Here is a 14,286-nt window from a genome sequence, read left to right as displayed (position 1 = left end):
GAAGAAAATCTTTTTAAACCGAAATCGTGTGCATGAAAATTGTCAATGATTTAATATTTCTTAAAAAATTGCCTCGGCCAGCGAGTTGCAAATTATTCGAAAAACATCTCGTAGATCTACTTGAGATTCATAATATATTAAGATTTTCACTCCCATTTGCCCGGCTTATGAATTATGTAGGAGAACATCAAACATGAACATAATTTTCGAAATGACTTTTGACACACGAGCATGACCGAGCTACCGCGAGTTTTATTCCCGGATTCAATTTAAAAACATAAAAAAAGTAATCCGACGTATGATGAATAGCAAGATTTTTATGGTTTCACCTGCCGATCGTCACGTATCGCTTCGTGACAATACGTGACGGTCCATTTTTGGTGGTAACCGACGTGACACCGAACGCCTCTCGGTTGTCCTTGCCCGTCTTCCCAGAGGCATCGACTGAAGGTCGCTTCTCCTAAATAAGTCTACGGCGGCCCATTTTCTGAACATCTGCTGTCATTAGGGCACGAAATGCCACTCTACCGATCTGCACTTTCGACGGTATCGCCCGTTCTTCTTTCGTCTTTAAAAAAACTCTAAAACTCGATAAGAGAAATCCCGCTTAAGACCAAGACTGCACTTCTTAAAACCATTCGTTTCGGCGCTAAAAATTCCAATTTATTTATTTATAATGGCTGTTTATGACGTATTTATATAGAAAATATCTTAGATTTTTATGTCGCGGTTTAAAAAGATAGAAAAAATGCCAAAGACATAAACCAGATAAAATAAGTGCAGTCGTACGAGGACCAGAACTCGTCTGTAATTTTAGCAAAACAAACAAAATCACGAGTCAACCTTAGTATTAAGCTGGTAACCGGCAATTTTCAGTGAGTATATTTTCGGGTCTATCCGTTGTAAGCGGGCAGGTCTGTCTGTCGTCGGAGGACATCGCACTCCGTGGCAGGGAGGTGACTGGCCTCCGAGCCCTATACTTTCGCTGTTTTCCTCTGTGTCTACTTTCACACCACTTCCCCACAGGGTGGATCCTATTCCTTAGAGTCTTGTTAGTTGCTTCACCGCTCGTCGAATCTCTCTATCTGTGCACTCATCCAAATGATTGAACGTTCCAAGCTATTTCCTAATTAGCAATTCGCAATCTTACAGCCAATTTGTAATACGTTTAAAATCTGATATACAATCGAATATTTTATACGAAATTCCTCCCCAATCATTATCTGATCTTTACGAGCTTATTGATTGTATTTACTATTAAATTAAGTACACAAAAAACAATTTCCTCCCCCCGTTCCTCTACGTCGCGAGCTTGTGTGACACGATTTCCACGTTACGTTATTATTTATTTAACTCATTGATTTTAAATACAATGAAAAAAATGATTGTCTTATTAAATCTATAAGCCGATTATAATCGAATGTTCATCGTAAAGCGCGGGAAATGAACTAAAAAATTAAAAAAATCACTCATTTATCCTCTTTTTTGCGCCCGAAGATAGACATTTTAATTAAAATTAAGTTTAAAAAATATGTATTTATTAATCGTCCAGGAAATAAATTAAATATTACTTATATCTGCTACTTTTTTAAATATAGATTTATAACTGTAGAAACGATGAGAAAACCAGCGCAGGCAATTAATCAATAGACAACTCCTCCCTTAAAAAATAAAAGAAAATGCTATCGTTCTCACGTTAATTGCCGTATATACTTAAAATAAGCTAATTTTTCGAGCTGTTCGGTTTAAACGGACCGTACCGAGTAGAAAAAAATAAATAATAAGTTATAGTCAATAGTGGATGCCTGTCACAACTCGGTTCGGATGCGCTTCACTTGAACCTACAATGGTACAAGTAAATAAGTGGATCGTCGGAATGCAATTTACTTAATATTTTAAAAAGTTATACAGAAAAAATATACAAGTTATCTTCTTAAACGGTGCTATTTATCTGGGTCATAAGCGGAATTAAATTATTTAAAAATTTCATTGTTTTTCCGTAGTCGTAACTTATGAGATATAACAATAATTTTTATTGTCTCGGCTTATAAAAAAAAGTAGAGTCGTAGTTACGTACGGCACATTTAGCGCTTAAAATATAATTTTTAAATAATTTATATTACGTTAAAAAATACCGTTAGATTACTATTGGGAGGGTGAGGGGTCTTTGCTTGTATTGTGGATGGAGATGTGCCGAAGAATGAGTTTCTTAAGAGAGATGGGAAGAGTTGGGAGGAAACGACTCCCTTCGTAATAGACCTAATTATTTCTGCATCATTTCGTGAGATTACATCCACATGCGTGGTGAAAACGACCTTGGATATCACACGAATCCACGTCACGCGTGACAGATCACGCTCTTTTCATCGGTTGACTTCCATAAGAAAGTGAAATATCTTTATTCTTTCGCAGTGAAATGATTCGTTGGACTATTTTGGCTATTTTTATAATAAAATGGCTTTTATTTTTACCAAAAAATAAACATTCCTCGGAAGAATTCATAATTTTCGTTTGTTTTGCATCCGAGATCGCTTCTTCCAGTATTTTTATAATTCCTTCTCGTGTGAAGATTATTAAACTGTTACAATTGAGATTATCGGTGGAAAAACGTAATTAAAATCGTAAGTTAAGCCTAAACTCTACAACAAGCCTTCGACACCTTCTGTCCTCGGAGTTTTCCTTTTACATTTCCAAACCCGGACACGTCTCAAGGTCAAATTTACTTCAAATTTTAATCACACCAAAGTGAATTATTTACAGAAATTCACTAGAGTCGCGCCGACTAAAACTTCGAATATTTCTAAAAATAAAAATTAAATTATTAAAGTCCGTATCTTACGTAAACTCGCGTCACGTACCACACGCTTCCAGTCCATTCTTTCTAATGCTTTTCCTCTGTAATTTGACCTCCGTCTACTGTAAGACGGATTATTGCCTAAATTAAAAAGAGTTAAACCGTAAGAAACGTATAGCGGTGTTAATTCTTTTTTTTACTCTATTAATTTCTTAATTACTCCCGGAGTGATATGTTTAAATAAGAGATTTTAATTTCGGCAAACTCTTTCTTAACAGAAGGATCCCCCCTCCAAAAAACAGCAAAGTCAACTTCGGTCCGTCAAAGGGACGTGAGTAGAATGCGTACGTAGAGTCTATTGTGTTGGACAACAACGTATTTTTTTCCATCAAGACACTGACCTTTCACCTCAATACCATTTCGACGTAATCTTCACTCTCATTTTCTACCTAATAAATTCTTCACGTTTTATGTCCAGTTTTTTTTTCCGGAAGTAGTTAGGTTCTCACGTCTTCTTTAAACCCTTAAAATAACAATTGCCAGACGAGTTACAAAATATGAAAAATGCCACACCAAAAGATCTTCCGTGTTCGTATTTAAATCCCGCTGCCCAATCTAAAAATACAAGAAATTTCGTGATCAAAATTAATTCTTTTTTCGCTGGTTATATGTAACAGAGGGAAAGTACGGGCCCCTCCCGAGATTTTTAAATTTCTGCACTCGGAGGACGTTGAAAAGTCGAGAAATGCAAAAATATCGGGGGTTGCGATTTTTTTCGTTCATTTTAAACCTTAATAACTGCTGTACCTTTCCGAAAATTTCTGAAATTTTGTATAAAGGTAGGTGTATCAAAGGAAAATCGGAAGTTATAGCTCCATCTCCTTAATATCTCTCGAATCGATTCGAAGGCTTAAAGGTAACGGTAACAATTATTAGAGACGAAAACAAATAAAGAATGCCGGGAAATTCCAGCAACAGCTGGTCGCTAGTTTCTTTATAATAAAATTTTAGCTCCGCAGTGTACAAAACGTCGACGTCGAGTAAATAAATAAATTATTACGGTTGATCTCATTAGTTTTTGTATGGGGCAGATGCTACTAACGACGTTTCGGCGGGATGTAAAACGACGTAAAACGCCTCTTCGATTTGACCCGAAAGGATATTGAGACTGTGGCTCCTTTTTCGATTCTTATTTTTTGCCCATTTGAATATAGAATTATGTAGTTTATATTCACGTTATACCGCCGCTACCAACAGAGTTTGAGGGTCACGAATAGCCTTATTTAGAGAAGGTTAACTAAGCGTAGAAACCCCTACTACCGTTTGTATAATACACTCGATGCATTCTAAACAAAAGAGGACAAATTCATTACAGTAGCATTATGAAAAATGTAAATAAGCTTTAACTGTATTCACCCACCCTAATTGCCCGTTTTGAACATTAATGTAGATTGTTTTTCTTAAAAAAATATAATAATAATAAAAAAATTTAATTACGGGCATCCTATTCGAACAATTTTAAATTATTTATGGGCAATTTAATCTACATTGTTCTCTATTTTTAGATTTAACGTTATTTAAAATTCCAATATGATACAACAATAGTTACTTGTATTTTTCTCCCTCCCTTTCATAATAGTTGACCTTTATCGTATGGCAATTTTTATTTTTAAAGCTTCCATTCCATCTCGAATAATTAGATTTAGTAATAGGAAATTCATTTATTTATTTTTTATAAATTCTATTTTAAAATGATTATTTTTATATTAAGAAATCCTGTTTCTATTTTCGTTAAATTCACCTCGAAAGGTTCGAGAATTGTACCGATTTTACTTATCCAAATTAGGAAAAAAGGGCGAATTTTACTAACAAACTCACGAAATTTTATAATTAACTTACTTCGGAATTTATAATTCGTGATTATTGAACGTTGTTTAAAATCCGATATTCTTTATTCACTCGATTCTTATTTTTTTTAAAGGGGTATTTAGAACAACAGCGATTATTTACAATAACGAGTGCAAGGCAATTCTGTTGTTTTCCTTGAAGAAACGGCAATTAAAAGGGAGGAGAAACACGTTTACATGTATTAAACCTTCGATAATTTCATTTTCTTTTAATGATAATTAACTCATAAGTTAACTAACACTTTCGTACGATATTCTAGAGCGTGAAAAATAAAGAATTCTTTTAAAAAAATAAGAAAATTTCCATCCTTATTGCGTAATTAAACAGGAATTGAGGACATAGGATAATTTAAAATCGTAAAATTTTTGCGGTTACAATTTTGTTTAGAATTTAGTTCTGTAGGTCCACCCCTCGCAAACTTGAACTCGATTGCATGAATCATTTCGTGTTGTAACTATAAAAAGACTCGTAATTATTGCTCGTATTTCTGCTTAAACGGGTTTTATATGCAAATGATGGAACTTTTGAACAACTTTCGGATGTAAACGATCGAAATAACTTTTAAGGAATTTATCAAAATATTGATTAATGGGCTAAATATAAATTTTCCGAGTCAGATGTCAACACCTTGTAAGTCAGACAAACGTCTGCACTCGCCTCTCTACTCGTCTCCTTCAGTGACATCAATTGCAAAGTTGTCGGCCTTCAAACACCGTGTGAGGTTTCTTTCATTCATTCTAGATCATTTAAACTTTAAAAATCATTATTTAAACGCGGTACAGAAACCTGGCCAATGCGGGAAAACCGCATTGCGCTTACGCATATTCCTCGAGTCCATAGAAGAAGCGCGTTGCAAACTTGACAAAAAATGCAAATTTTATAACTAATATAAAGTAAAAATATATAATATTCCCGTTTCTTATTCCTTCTTCATTTTTCTTTTTCCTTTTTTAAGTTGTACTCCTTCAAGGTAACCTACAACCACTCGATAATGGCGCACGAATTTCTAGAAATATTATCTCGGCATTTCCTTATTGGTAAATCAATTTATTATCGTGTAGTGGAAAAATTTGTAAGATTTATATCGAGTATCGTATATAAATTAATCCGTGGATGACGAAATCGTTCGTTGTACGTATCATTTCGAGCTCTATAACGCATGATACGCGTTACGCTTAGTTAATCATCTTTCTAATGAATAAGGAGGACATTTCATCAAGAATGAAATGTGTATCGAACGGAAAAAATAGGGACAAAGATAGATTAGAGAAATTATCTAAGATTTTAAGATAAGTTAAAGGAAACGTTTTCGTAAACCAGAATGCCAATTTGTCATCTCGCAACGTGCGAGACGTTAAAAGAGTACTAAAAATATATTTTGTAAACAATAGATATACGTTTTCATTAATTAATACGAGACACTGGCGCGTTGTAGGCTGTGTAGTCGGCCACGACCCCCGTTACGGGCATGCGTAGAGTGATCGAGGCATAGGAAGCGGTGCCCTAACTTGTACTGCCCACGATAAATGATGGGTTACAATCCGAATAACTCGGCCGGCGTCTAACCGGGTGGCCAAATTATCGATATCTCTACCACGATTTCCGCACTATAAACCAAAGCATTTGAATTATGGTAATTCCATTATTTTACTGCACGCTTATTTGATTTATCCAAACGACGAATGTTACGAGATCAATTATCTGTTTCAAAAATATTTTACATACAAGATGACTCCGAAGTCTGTTAACTGGCCAATCACTCGATCGACGTACCGACTGTTTTAAAAGCGTCGTCATTTGCATATCGGGCAAGAAATTTCTCATTTTAAACAAGTCTCAGCCTATAAAGTTTGCGGGCGTTTAAAAAAGAACGGCAAGGGGTGGCTCAAAAGTCAGTTAAACATCGTAGACGCGGTTAACTGACTTTTAGGCCACCCTGTATATTTTTACGAATTAAAAATAGCATCGTACGTCTAAATTTATTCCAGAAGCGGCCGAGAAATTCTTCGTTTTTACTTTTCCGGCTGTGTTACGTATAACAGAGGGAAAGTATGGCGATCGGGCAAAAATAAACCCTTAAGATTTTTACACTTTTGGACTCGGAGGCCTCGAAACACCGAGAAATGCAAAAAGTTCGGGGGCTTTTTCTGTACGTTAGCTCGTGTTGGGGGCACTTTAAAGCTTAATAACTCCCGTGATTTTTGCCGAAAATTGCCGAAATTTTGCAAAACGGTTCGATTATTAGGGGGATCGATACCGTTCAATTTTGGTGGTTAAAGGTCGAGGGGTGGGGAGATAAAGGGAATCGTGTCATATTTCCGGTAGGGTCGGAATTAATGGCGATTTACTCGTTCTTAGCATTTACAATGTTTTGTAAAACCCGTCCCTACCTCAAAACTAAGATTTTTTACTATTTTATAACACGATTGATTGATGATTTTTGTGAAACCGTGTTGTATTATTCTTCGAAGTATCAAACACAAATTCGTGTTAATAACAACCACTTGGCTTTTTTCCACCTTTATTTAGTTGAATTTCGAGATAGAGCATAACCTCTATCTCGAAATTCAACTAAATAAAGGTGGAAAAAAGCCAAGTGGTTGTTATTAACACGAATTTGTGTTTGATACTTCGTATTTTATAACAGTTAAAAATATAAAAAGTTTTAAAAATAAAATATCGTAACAGATGGCCATCAAACATTGCCGGGAAAGTTAAGCGACTCGTCGCTGGATTTTTCGTAAAGAATTTCGAACAAAACTCCATTAAAGATGTTTTTAAAAACTGAAAAAACCTCAGCAGATCGTAACTTAGATAAAGTCAAAATGTACGTTATTATTATTATTTTTAAATCTTAATTTATATCGCGCAAGTTTCCTTTTACAGTACTCGATTAAAAAATCTGCCTTTCACGAGAACTTGGAATATTCGAGTATTAAGGATTCTCTTATATAACTGGGCGCTTTAATATTCAAAAAAATACATCTTTACGAAGCTATGGCGTGTTGGTTACTTTGGCATTTGCTTCGGTAACCCGACTTGGTACAACCGAAACGAACATCCTCGAGCAGTTGTGGGGTGTTACCTTTTTTGAACGCGTCATTAAAAACGAAAATAACTCGCCAACGTTTTGAATTTTGCTTTCCAGTGTTTATCCCAAATGCTAATGTTCGTTTTGGAACAGAAGAAAAAAAATTGAATTTCCTCGGGGACTCGTACCGAGAACGTTAAAATTTCTACTTTATTTCGATTACTGCCTGTAAAATTAAGTTTAATTTACGCATAATTTTAAGAAATTTTCGTATATTAGACAACCCCCGAGAGCGAGTGAGGGGAAAGTCTGGCGTTCCTCGTTAAAAAATATTCGTTTCTATTTACATATTTCTCGTTATCCATTTTAAAACTGTCCGAATTTATACATTTTAAATCGAATTTCGCATAATTTTTAAGCGCATTTCTGTAAAAGAATTTAATTTCTTCGATCGGCCAAGGTGGGAAAGTTTAACGTTTCCTGTAGCCTATATGTACGTAAAAAAGTTGTTTTCTTTAAATTTTATTAATTATTAATTTAAAAGTCAACCAAAATGAATACTTTCTTAAAGTTTTTAAAATAATTTTTAAGGATTTTTAAAAGTAATTTTTTAGTGCGAAACGCCAGAAAAATTTCCCGTAACGCTACTCGCTTCTCCTTAAATATCGACAGATTATTGATTTAAAAAAAATGGAAATCTATAAACACGAAATAAAGTAAATTGTCGTAATAAATATATATTTTGAAATATTTAAATACAGAAAAAATGATTTATTTACGAGACCGTCGACAACCTTGACGAAACTACCAGTATATTAAGTTAATGTCTTTACATCTTTACATATGTAAAAATCCTTCTATTCGTATTTAAATTTGCCGAATCGAGTTCTTATTTCCAAGAATTGTTTCGCTTTTACCAATGGAAAGAAGAGATAGCCTATCTCGCTTTCGCCAGGGATGGGAGTAGCGACAATAGTGGTAAAGTATTCTTTCAATGTATATATATATATATTAAAGAATAATATAAATACGAATAATATTATTGCACGAGCCAATGATCTCTATTGTAAATTTTCCAAGGAAGAGAAAATATTGCGGGAAACTATCTGATATAAACCAGCGATAGTCGATGTTGGAAGGATCACGTGAATGACCCAGATGGGCATCGGACCGAAGCGATACAGTCGGTTGGTAGGATACAGGAAAGGGATTTTTCTCTAGTTTTGAGGGAAAATAACTCGACGAGGAAAAATATCCGAATAAAAAATGAAGAATATTGCCTCGTATCGCTCGACAAAATTTCTTTTGTCTTTTTTCTTATTTTACTTCGCCATTCGTTTCGCTTTCTATAATTTAGAAATTTTAAGAAATTTATTTATCGTTAAGGTTAAGCGTTACCAGTTTTAAACGGCTTCGTTCAATTTTTACGGCTTTTAAATTATACAGAAATGTAATAACTTTCGAGCATTATACGAGAATACTTTTTAAAAATTTATTATTATTTTCCCCATTTTTAAAAGTTAAACGCTCGTTTATATAAATGCTAAACTTACAACTTTAAAAATGTCTTTTAAATTTTAAGCCATCTTCTACGAAAAAAGTAATGTCGGGGAAGTTCTATCTTCTGCACCACGAGTGTGAATTTTGTTGGTTATTAATTTAAAAAGAGCCAAAATAAAATTAATAAATTTATAATTTAAAAATTAAAGTATATTTTTTGTATCATTTTTAAGTTTTTCCTCCAAAAAATAACTTTTTTTTTTGAAGGAAATGTGAGAAAAATTCTCACGCTCGGCGTCGGAAAACTTCGTTTTTCTTTAAATATAATGTTTATTAATTCAAAAAAATCGAAAATAATGTTTAAATTTATAATTTAAGCATTTAATAATTAGAAATTTACGAAAAAACACCATTTTTATAACTTATAAACATTCGTTTTTGCTTATTAAAAACTTATTAATCGACGATTTAAAAAAGCACCACTTTCGGTGGTTATTTATCTTCGGAATTAGTTTAAAATTACAAATACTTATAGAAATCTATTAATTACGCGGCAGTTATTTTATTATATTATTTAAATCCTTAATTTCTGACGGATAAAACGAGTGAATTCGTCAGCCTAAAAATCCTTTAATTAGGTCTGTGTCAACGGTCGAGTTTACTCTAATTTTGCGACGTCGCGAGTTTATCTTCTACCGAATGAATTCCGGTTTCGTTCGATCCCGAACTTATACTAAAATATTTATACGCGACGTATCGCTATTCATTTATTCGACTTTAGAGCGATCTTTCTAATTTCGATACGTTATATTTTAATAAATTATTAGGTCGAAATTAAATTTATATATATGCTAATTACTTTACGTTGTTTAGAAAAGTCATAAATCGTCTTGGAGTAGACGTTTGTAGGCCATCCCGTCGTCGGAGTCGCTTATCCGAGTAGACGCGTTACAAATTTACCATTCGTTTAGGCCTACGTATACGTTACAAATATTTATAAAAATATAAATATATTTAAACGCGCGTTGTTTTAAGCCCGTTTGAACCAGTCAGAAATTTTTGACAGTTTACGTCGTTCGACGACTACCGGCTGACGTAATATATCTCCCACCCGCGTTTACGCGCTCCAATATCCTAAAAGAGTTAAGTTTAGGTTTTTATTTCCAGTTTATAAAATGTAACGATTTAACCGAAAATAAAGCCAAAGGGTAATAATACGGCTGATATATAATTTGCGCGCGCCGACTCGTATACCTAGCGTTAATAAGTCGGGCCTCCCGTATAACCGCGTTATTTATCGGGGGACGTTTCTATACGCCATTAAGGCCAACTAAGTAGATCCGGACTGCTTTATAGTGCCATATATATATAAGTTGCCACGAAGAGTAGGGGTGAAGAAGGTGAATAAATTTGGCCACGTATATAACGAAAACCGTTCGTCGTCTGCCTTCTATATACGAGAACATTCCGTAAGAGCCTCTTGTCATTTCTATCGTTAATATTGTAGAGTTAATTGATAATAAAAAGCCGACGGTGTATCGCTTATTAAGGCGGGAAATGGGTTGTGACCATCCACCTCGTGACCAATATCTGTCGCGTAAAAGAAACCCAAAAATGATTTCTAGACCATTTCTTTGATAATATTCTACATTCGAGGTTAACTAAGTAAAATTATATGAACTTTTTACTGTTACGAAGGGTAGAAACTTCGTACTATATAACGGGAGCGAGCAAAATTTATTAGTCGTCCCTAACTTAGTATACGCTCCCCCTCTAGAGCTAGCCTTTTTTCGATATTCCCCCTCCTTCGAATCACCGGAACGAAAAATGTTTCCGTGTCGTAGGAATATAACAATAGGAACGAGGAATTTCTTTAAGAATAAACAGTAAAATCTGAAAATCGGGTACGCGAAACACAAAATACGTCGTAATATAAATACTGTAAATGCGCGTATTTTTATTACTAAAAATAAATAAAAACGCCAATTCTCGCCACTGCCACGGGGCATCGTCCGTAATCTTTAATAAATGTAGAAAGATAAATTATTATTATTATTATTTAAGACATTCCGATCGTCGTCTTATTCAAGGTTTACCGGAATCTGGTTGCGACCGTAGCTGCCTACCCCTAGCCTGTTTACCACGGATTTAAATCGGAATAAATTGTAGCTTTTGCGTATCCAAGGTCTGCCCGTGTTTTTCTATTTTACGCTTTAGCACGTTTCTACCGAGATAATATACTCGATTTATACAATTAAACTTAATCTAATACCATCAAAATTCTTTAAAAAATAATAATAATCGTCGTAATTATTTTGTCCTAGATGTAAATATCCTTTAGTAAATATTCGAGGAATTAATTATACATTCGTTAAATGGATTTAATGAAGTTACGTCAGTAATTCGATTTATTAATACAGTAGAGCATCGATTATCCGACTCAATTGGGGACTGGGGTTGGTCGGATAACCGAAAAGTATGAAAAAATACATTATTAGTATAGTGTATTAGGCCCGGTTTAAATACTAGCCTCCCTTTCGTGGTCGAGCCAGTGCTGCCAGCTAAAACATGCAAAAATTTAACAAAAATAATATTAAAGTAGCCAAGACATAGCCAAATATTGTAGCGCCACATCACTAGCGGACATTTGAATTTGCCGACTAGAACGCGGTCGGTTAATCGGGGGTCGGATAATCGATGCTCTACTGTATATTTAATTCGCGTCTAAATAAATTAGTAATTTGTTTCCATTATCCTTAACTCCGATTGGGGATAAGGAAAAAGGAAATGTCCTTAAAAAATGATTTTTCGCGTATTTTTACTGGCGATTGTGTATTAAATAACTGGATATTTCGGTTTAGGTCTCGATTTATGTTAAAATATTATTTAAATTTGCGTAAGTAAGATGTATATCTCGATATAACGTCGTCGTTTCCTTCGTCCCGAATCGGGAAAGATTCGTTACAGCCAGGAAAGTTTTTAAGGGAACAAAAGATAAGATTACGGGTTACTTATAACCGTAATTATTTAAGTCTTTATTTATCGAACTTATGGCGAGTTATCGAAGCGGTTTATCGACTTAAATAATAGCTGCCGATATCGTTTTGACAATGTGGAAACAGTAGAAACGCGAATTTATTTTCTTTTCCAGCGATTTCTCGTTAATTCGACGCTCGGAACGTCCTCGATTTTGCACAAAAGTTCTTCGTTACAGTTACGTCCGACCGGAACTACAGCTCCACCATAACGGGTGTTTCTGTCCGTGAACATGACGTCATCGCCCTATCCCCTTCGGAAGAAAGAAAAAAACAAACAAAACGCGTCAAAGTTCATCCCGGATAATTAATAAAAGAATCAGTGCGTAATAATTAATGGAAAATGGAAAATTAAATGTCGGATTTACTTTTATTTATTTAAAAAAGAAAGTTTAAATAAAACGTTGGTACATTCGAAGGGAGTGGAGGACAATCGTCTCGTCGCAATGTTTTCTAGTCACTCGATGCGAGTCTGGGCAGAGGTCATTGGCTCGTTAAGGTGGTAACCATAATCTACCCACAATACTGTCTAATTAGTATCCGCGAATGTCTGGAGGTGTTGTATCCGAGTCATTCCCTTTATTCGACGAATTGACCTATCAAAACTCCGCGGTGTCGATGTTACCGAGTATTTTTCGAGAATTTCGAATCGGTCGGGACCAGGCCGGCCATCGATTTATAAACGTCACTCGTGTTACGACGCGATAACATTACACGCGAACCCATTTAAATCATTTCTCCGACGTTAATTTGACGGCGAATCTTCCCCGTCGTTAAGACGCTAATGGCTGTTCGATACGGTTCGATTTCGTCTCGTCCACCAATAAAATTCGTGAAATTCGCAATTTTCCGATGTATGGCGCCATCTGTCAGACGATTGTCGGGGCGGCGATGCCATTATTCGCCTTTTATTTACCAGAACTTCGTTCGTGTCTTCTGTCAAACGTCCAAATTATGTAAAATTAAAAGTCTCGTTTCTTCCAACTTTTCCAAGAATTTTCGTCTCTTCTATTTAAACGGCTGACTGATTTTCTAATGTAAAAAAATTCGGTTTACGTGACCTAATTGTCCACCATATACTTTTTCTGAAGATTATTCTTCCAAATATCTCCTCGAAATTTCCATTTTAAGGTTGTTGACCCTATAAATATCTCATTCCGTTATATAAATTCCTATCTTTGTTAGGGTTTGTAATAGATAATCGGAACCATTTTACTCCGAGCATCTCTTTAGATTAATGCTTTCTTGTAGTCGATTATCTTCGCTTCTCCGCCTCTATTATATTCTATAATAGATAATAGATAAATAAATACAATTTTCTACTATTAAAATACCACGCGGTTTCGCGAAATCCTCCGGAAAAACCTCCCCAATTTAACAATAGATTTCGGCGGAAAGAACTTCGTAGCGAAGAAATTTGGATGGGGTTTTTTGTGCTCGACCCAAAATTTTACGTTTATAATTTTATGAAATATTTTAATAGATCATTTTAAGTGTCAAAAAAATACTATCGGAAGGTAAGCGAGGGTATCCACTCCCAGAAAGTTAGAAGGTAATTCTGCCTCTTTCGACCGAGGGTGGAGATGAAACGATCAAACCACACCCTTTTCGGTAAAGATGTCCTCCCCGACTAAAGCATTTGTTTGTCAAGTTGCTGATAAATATTTTTTGAAAGTTGAATAAAATGTGGGGCTTTAGAAGGGCATCGACTATAGCTGGAATGCCACGTAATCATTAATCATTTTACCAATGCCCGTTTAGTCGACTGTGCCCGTGTGTTTACTTAATAAAGTAATTTCTTAATTAAATTTTATACGTAGAAGAAGGATAATAAAGTATTTTTTTTTCTTAAATATTAAACATTTTCCACCACCCGACACAGTATAATCCGTGTTTTTCTATACGGAATAATGTGATAAATGCGAATTTTCTGCATGAAGAACCATTATCGTGTTGTTTCTTTGTAAATGATCTTAATGAGTATTTTCGTATCAGGATGTAAAACTTATTCTTAGAAT

This window comes from Centruroides vittatus, unplaced genomic scaffold (assembly GCF_030686945.1).
Source record: "Centruroides vittatus isolate TY-2023 unplaced genomic scaffold, ASM3068694v2 contig_2073, whole genome shotgun sequence".
NCBI classification, from domain to species: Eukaryota; Metazoa; Arthropoda; class Arachnida; order Scorpiones; family Buthidae; genus Centruroides; species Centruroides vittatus.
Note: the sequence above shows the minus strand (reverse complement) of the source record.